This window comes from Felis catus, chromosome D1, assembly GCF_018350175.1.
Source record: "Felis catus isolate Fca126 chromosome D1, F.catus_Fca126_mat1.0, whole genome shotgun sequence".
Classification (NCBI taxonomy): Eukaryota; Metazoa; Chordata; class Mammalia; order Carnivora; family Felidae; genus Felis; species Felis catus.
This window is the reverse complement of record NC_058377.1, coordinates 17277386-17283823: the sequence shown is the minus strand read 5'-3', so window position 1 is coordinate 17283823 and position 6438 is coordinate 17277386. Positions and strand designations below refer to the sequence as shown.

Below are 6438 nucleotides of genomic sequence, written 5' to 3'. Positions count from 1 at the left end.
GGGCTGAGAGATGGAAAGACAGAATCTGAAGCAGGCTCCAGGCTCCGAGCTCTTAGCACAGAGCCTGATGCGGGGCTCGAACTGACAAACCGCGAGATCATGACCTGAGCCGAAGTCAGACGCTTAACCGACTAAGCCACCCAGGTGCCCCAGGCATCAGTAGTTTTTAAAGCCCCCCCCCCCCCACGTGATTGCAGCCAGTGCCATAGGCACTGCCATCGCGTGAGAGGCCTGCTCCGGCAGAGAGACTCTGAAGTTCCTCCTGAGCTGCTTTCTGGCTCTCAATTCAGCTCAGAAAGAGCCACAGCGCTATGCAAGGGAGGATGGGCTCTGTGACCTCTCTGCCATTTCTCATTTCTCAAAGCGGAGGCCCGGAGGCAGGCAGGACTCATGCTAACCTTCCCACGGAGGCCTGTATCTTTGGCTCTCTGCTCTCCCCACGCGTGGGTGCCTGCTTGTCTGGGTGCCTGAAAAACTCCTTTCAAAGCAGATCGACATTTCACAGGGTTCTGACGACCCTCGCTGGTCCCCCGAAGTCCCCCCAGGCCTGACTGGCTCACTTACAAAGAGGCCCACAGTGTCTGTCCAGGTCAGCAACTTTTCACGAGGTCGGCCGGGTCCACGCCAGTTTTCTGACCGGGGGGGGGGGGGAGGGTGGTGGGGTCCCACTCACAGAGTACCCTGTGACAGAGGGAAAAGAGGCCGGTGCCCAGCTCGGGGGGCAGAGCACCAGGCTGAGCGGCTGATGGGATCTCCTGTGGTCCCAGAAGGATCGCTTTGGGGAGAATCTGTTATCCCTTGATGACGTGGGCCTCTGTGTTCTATGAAGAGGGCCGTTTTCCCAGGTAGATCTGGTCCTGCAGACTGTGGAGCTGGGAACCTGCAGACAGCCGCGTTCCTTCTTTGGTCCCCGGGGGCTCTCCACTCCTTCCGCCTCCCAGGCAGCTGAGGGGGGCTGGAGGGGCCAGGAGGGGTCCCGCACGGACAACCTGCAAACTGCCACCTAGGACAAGGGTCACGTACCTGCATCTAGAGGATGCCGTTCACTTGGGCTGCGCAGGGTGGGCCCCGGGAGCCCCATCAGAGATGGCCTAGTTAGCCAAAGGGACCTGGCTTGTTGCCACCTGGCAAAGGCTTCTAACACACTCTGCTCTCCGCAGAGTCACCTGGAGGCCGCTAAATATCTTAGCTCCGAGGCCATCTCCCCTGTCCTTACCCACGCCTGCCTCCCCTCTCCAGATCCCTCCTCCCTCCCGCCCTCCTCTGCTCGCTTGGCACAGAGTTGTAGACCAAGGCGGGAGAGAAAGGTCTCACACGGATATGAACAAAAAAAGTGAACTTTCCGATGGATGAATTGGGTGACCCAAACGGCAAAGAAAAAGGCGGTTTGTAATCTTGAGTCTGGCCGCTGTAACGGCCAAGCTTTATTTATCCTGTGTCCCAGATACTGCATTTTACGCGTTAAATCCTCCCAATCCCCTAACAGTACTGGTATTTTCTCATGCCCATTTTACAGAAGAGGACTTGGAGGTCCTGGCTTTGATGTGGATCTAGAGACTGCATGTTTCATCAGTGGGTTCTTCTGCGTAAGCTCCAGAATCCTCCGCGTTAAGACCATAGGCACATTCTTATTGCCCTGGGAAGGCACCAGAGCCCCTCTCCCTGGGGGATGGATACCCTTCACTGAGGAGCAGGACCCCTAGAGTGGGAGATTGGGGAAGAGGAGCCTTCTTGACTGTCGGGTAAAAATGGCCTAGAGGACAGAGCCCCCCCCTCTTGGAGCAGGGAGTCAAGATGTATCGGCCTGGCCCGTGTCGGAGGCCCTCCCCCCACTCTACCAGGACATTTTAGCAAGGGGCTAATGTCAAAGACGGGGTCGTCTTTGACCCCATTAGACCCCGTTAGAGGGAAGCAGGGATGGTGTGTCCACTTCTCCGGGTGAAGCTTCTCAAGGTGAGGCAGAGCAGAGACCCTCCCACCCTGCTCCCAGAGAAAGGGAACAGCTCATGAATCCGTTAAATGAATTTAGGATAAGCATGTTACAGTGTCTGTCTGTTAACATTTTTCTACACGTACGTGTTGTGGCGAGACTTAAGTAGTTTCATGTGCATAGAATACTTAGGACAGTGCCTGGCACACAGTCAGTACGATGCTGGTGTTAGCAGAGAAGCGGTGGTCTCTTTGGAGACCGGAATAATTTTCAGCAGGTGACACCATGGCGAAATCAAAGAGACTCATTTTGTTTTATGTTTACCTATTTGAGAGAGGGAGAGAGAGAGCGCGCGTGCGCACATAAGCGGGGAGGGGCAGAGAGCAGGAGAGGCAGAATCCCAAGCAGGCTCCACACAGTCAGCACAGAGCCCATGCGGGGCTCGAGCCCACCAACCGGGAGCTCGTGACCCGAGCTGAGATCAATAATCAGACGCTCAACCGACTGAGTCGCCCAGGCGCCCCCACTAAATGAAAGAGCTTCTTGACTGTTACGTATCAGACATACCAGAATATTCTACGAGGAAAAGCAGTAGCCTTTCCTTCCCTGGCCCCTTGTATGACCTGTTTTGGCGGAGGCGAAAGATAATAAACGTTTGTCTGAGTACCTACTATGTGCCGGGCACTTTTGTGTGCACCGTCTCGTGCGGTCCTGACCTCGGCTCAGAAGGGCATTCCCTTTTCCAGAGAAGGAAGCCGAGGCTCAGAGAGGTTATGAGCCTTGCCCCTGATTACAGGCGCCACCCGGGGCCTCCGTGCCATTGCAACTGCATCCGGTGACAGAAGATGGACAGACAGTATGACTTCGGAAAACCCTCACAGCCTGAAGCTTCGCACTTGGGCTCGCTCAAGCCGCCAGCAAAGTGGAGATTGGAAAATCATCATGCTTTCCTCAAAGTGTTTCTCTTCTGCCACAGTAATAAATTCTCCCGACATTAGCAGGAGCCGGGGGGGGGGGTGGGGTGGTGAGGGAGGGTGGTCAGCCCAGGGCGCTGACTGACAACTCTAGAGCGAGCCAGCGTGGACGGAGGGCGGCCCGGCATTCTGTGTGCGGAGGCCGTGGGCAGGGTGATTGCTGGGCTCCCGTGAGAACAGGCGGTCCGCGAAGCTTTGACTCACACTTTGTAAATTGGTTTCATGCATGGGCTATCAATGGGGGCCTGGGTAGATAATAGGATTTTCCAACACAGTTCTTCTCCCCTCTCCTCTGCAGCCTTCCACGTCTCCATGCAGAGCGCCTGTAGGGATGTGATGTGCTTGGCCGGGCGCGCCCTGGTCAGGCTCCACGGCTCTGGCGGAGGCCGTGCAGATCTAAGAGGCCATGGTTCAGAGCTGCCTCGGAGGGCGGCTTATGTGCTCCACTAACACAGCGAGGGGGAGGACAGCGTCCCAGGCAGCCCCTGCCAGGCGGGCTATGGGTCCAGGCACTCCCAGCCATGCCTGCTTGTTACCGGGGGAGGGTACTCAGGACGTGCCCCGGGAGGGGGGGGGCCTCCGTGACTGCTCACGGCTTCACTGCGTGGTCCCGCCAGCCTTGACCGTCCATGGCAACTCCCTGCCACGCGCAGTCTGACTCCAGGAGAGGCCCAGCAGAGCCCAGAAAACCCAAGCAGCCCAAATGCAACCGTTTACTACAGGCTGAGCCCAGGGAAAGCGCGCTCGGGAGAGGCAGGTGAGGGAACGAGGCCTGGGCTGGGATCAACTTCAGCCGGGGACCCCAGGAGCATGGATTTTACTTCAAGGTCAGACTTACCTGAAGGCAAGGGGGCTGGTCTTTTGTGCCCCTGGGTCAGTCGGTCATTGTTTCATGGCTTAAGGCGAGGTGACTAGGACAGGGTGTTACTACCTACCCTCTGGGGTCAGGTGGCTCCCATTCCGTCTAAGACTCATTCTCTAGAGAAGGGGGACCGCTGCGAGTTTTAGCAGCCAATGCTCCGCTGGGGGGTGAGTGCACCGGGCCAGCCACGGGGATCTGAGCGGGACAGCAGCATCACTTGCACCGTACCCGTGGGTACACAGCCAGGGCACGACTCAGCCAGAACCCTACTAAGAGCCATCCTGGTGACTCTGACTTCTAGAAAGCCAGAAGGCCGCGGAATTAGCTGGCATTACAGCGAGCAGTATCTGTGACAGCCTAGGCATCACCCCAACACCTGTCCCTGACACTACAGAGCTGGTAACTCACAGATCTGTTCTCTTATCTCTTCCCAGCAGGGACGCGTGTCCACCGCTCCTACCAAGGGCAGAACGGGAGACTTCTTGCCCAGGCTCCCCGAAGCCAAGGCCAGCCCCGTCCCGTCTGCATCACGGCACACGGGACACCTATCAAAGCTCCTCTGTGACCATCCAAAGCCTCCTCCCCCAGAGCCGCTACCTCGAGTTTTCGGCTGAAACACAAATGCCCGCCTCCGATGCGGAAAAGAGATTAAATTGGGAACAATCTTAATTCTCTCTGGCAGAGGGAAGCGAACGAGGGCTGTCAGTTCCCCCATGATATATTGTTAAGGAAATCCAGGTTTAAAGGTATTTCATAAGTTTGCCTTTGCCTGCTAATAAAGAGAGTCAGCTAACGGAATCCGATCACCAGGCGAGATGGTAATGAGATAATGCCGCGTACTCCACAGAGACCCAGCCGGCTCCTTGAAATTCCTCGGAGAGAGAGTTTCTGAAGTGCCACATTGTGACGAGGAAGGGAGAGTAAGAGAGAAAGAGAGAAGGGAAAATGGGCATAATTAGCCGAGTAGATTAGGTGATTCAACAAAGATCATACGGTCTCAGCAGGCTGAAAAGCTGTGGTATTTATCAACATACCTCGAGGATGCTTCCTGGTCTCCGGGCCTTTCTGTCTTCTCAGCGAGACAAGTGAGCTCAGCGCCGTCTTTCTGGAATATCCAGAGACGGAAGGCCTTCTCATAAACAAATAGGCAGGTCTGCCTCGTGTCCTTGCCGGCTGGCTAGCTGTGGGGCTCAGCTAGGCCTCCCCGAAAGCCCGCAGGTTTGGGGAAAGAGGGTGGGTTCCAAGGGACCCTGGCCTAGGACTGCGCTCCCTCCGGTGGGTGTCCAGCCTGCTCACGGACTGCGTGCTGAGTGCTCGGGTTGGGCGGGCTGCGATGGGGCTTTGGCTCCACTTTGGTGGCATTTAGCTCGTGTCCTCATCGTCCCAGGGCTGAATCGTGACCCATGCTCTGGGGCAGGTTAATTCTGTGCGTGCACCTGGGTGCAAATGACCAACCTGTTTATCAGACTAGAAAAGAGGACCCATCCACAGGCCAAGACAATGTGGTTCAAGGCTTAAAGCAGTAACGTAAATTTCTTCAACACTCCTACTTACTGGGGCGCCTGGGTGGCTCCGTTGGTTAAGTGCCGACTTCGGCTCAGGTCATGACCTCACGGCTCTGTGAGTTTGAGCCCCGCGTCGGGCTCTGGGCTGACAGCTCGGAACCTGGAGCCTGCTTCGGATTCTGTGTCTCCTCTCTCTGCCCCTTCCCTGCTCGCGCTCTGTTGCTTTATCTCTCTCTAAAATTAAAAATAAATGAATAAATAAAAACTCCTTACCACTGAAGCTAGCTCAGCCCCTATGCTCACTCGATCCTCATGCTTACCTTCATAGAGATACACGTTTTTGTTCTGTGAGAAACTGATGAAGGCTCTTTCCAGAAAAAGTACAGACACACACACCCGAGTTGTGGTGCAATTTCAGGGGTCCACACATCCTGACCATGAACCCCAGGTCCCAGAACCCTGGAGGAAAGGGGATATACCCCACTGAGACACATGTGGCCTAGGCGGGAGGCCATCCGGAAGCTGGCCAGCCCCTGAGACAGACGGGCTCTGGAGCGGGCTCGAGTTTTAATTTTCTGGGCTTCCCTGGTTGTGATTTCAGGTGTCTGGGTCTCTGGGTGAAAGGGAAGCCAGGGGCCAGCAGGGTCGAGTCCAGGAGCTGTGGCCCTCGGATCCATGCGGGGACCTGCACGCGGGTCTCTTGTCTTGTGGGATCTTGGTCGCCTCTACTCTGCTGTCCAAATGACCCAGCAGATGATCTCCTGGAAGGAAAGGGGCTTTGGAAGGCAGCAAAGAGGGGCAAGTGGGGGGACTGTGTTCCTGCCACAGTCAGGCTGGAAGGCAGTGAACCCCGAGGGACAGAGTGATGATAGCCACGCCAGAGCGGAAGGGAAGGCGCTGAGGCTCTGGGGCCTGGAAGGAAGGACAGGAGGGAGGGTGGGCCCGGGGTGTGGCTGGGGTTTGAGAAGGAGCACGGGGGTGTTACCCGAGGGCGACTACCGGCTTCCTGCCGTAGAACCAGAGGGGTTCTGAGCTGACTGTAGTCATAAGTTTCGATACCAGCCATTAGCTTTGCTGTCCACGCGGGGTTTCTTTCCCCCAGTGATCACTGATGTATCGTGTCCCCGTAATTGTGTATTGTATTTTGGCAGCGATGCATCCAGAGGA

At 56.4% G+C, this 6438-nt stretch overlaps 1 long non-coding RNA gene across 1 annotated transcript; it reads right to left on the bottom strand.

The window, feature by feature from the left end:
* Positions 1-2949: 2949 nt before the first annotated feature.
* LOC109492318 lies at positions 2950-5367 on the bottom strand. The gene is made up of 3 exons (XR_002146160.2): positions 5321-5367; positions 4801-5202; positions 2950-4654 (listed from the first exon to the last, which is right to left on the bottom strand). It is a non-coding gene; the product is annotated as an uncharacterized LOC109492318 (long non-coding RNA).
* Positions 5368-6438: the final 1071 nt, after the last annotated feature.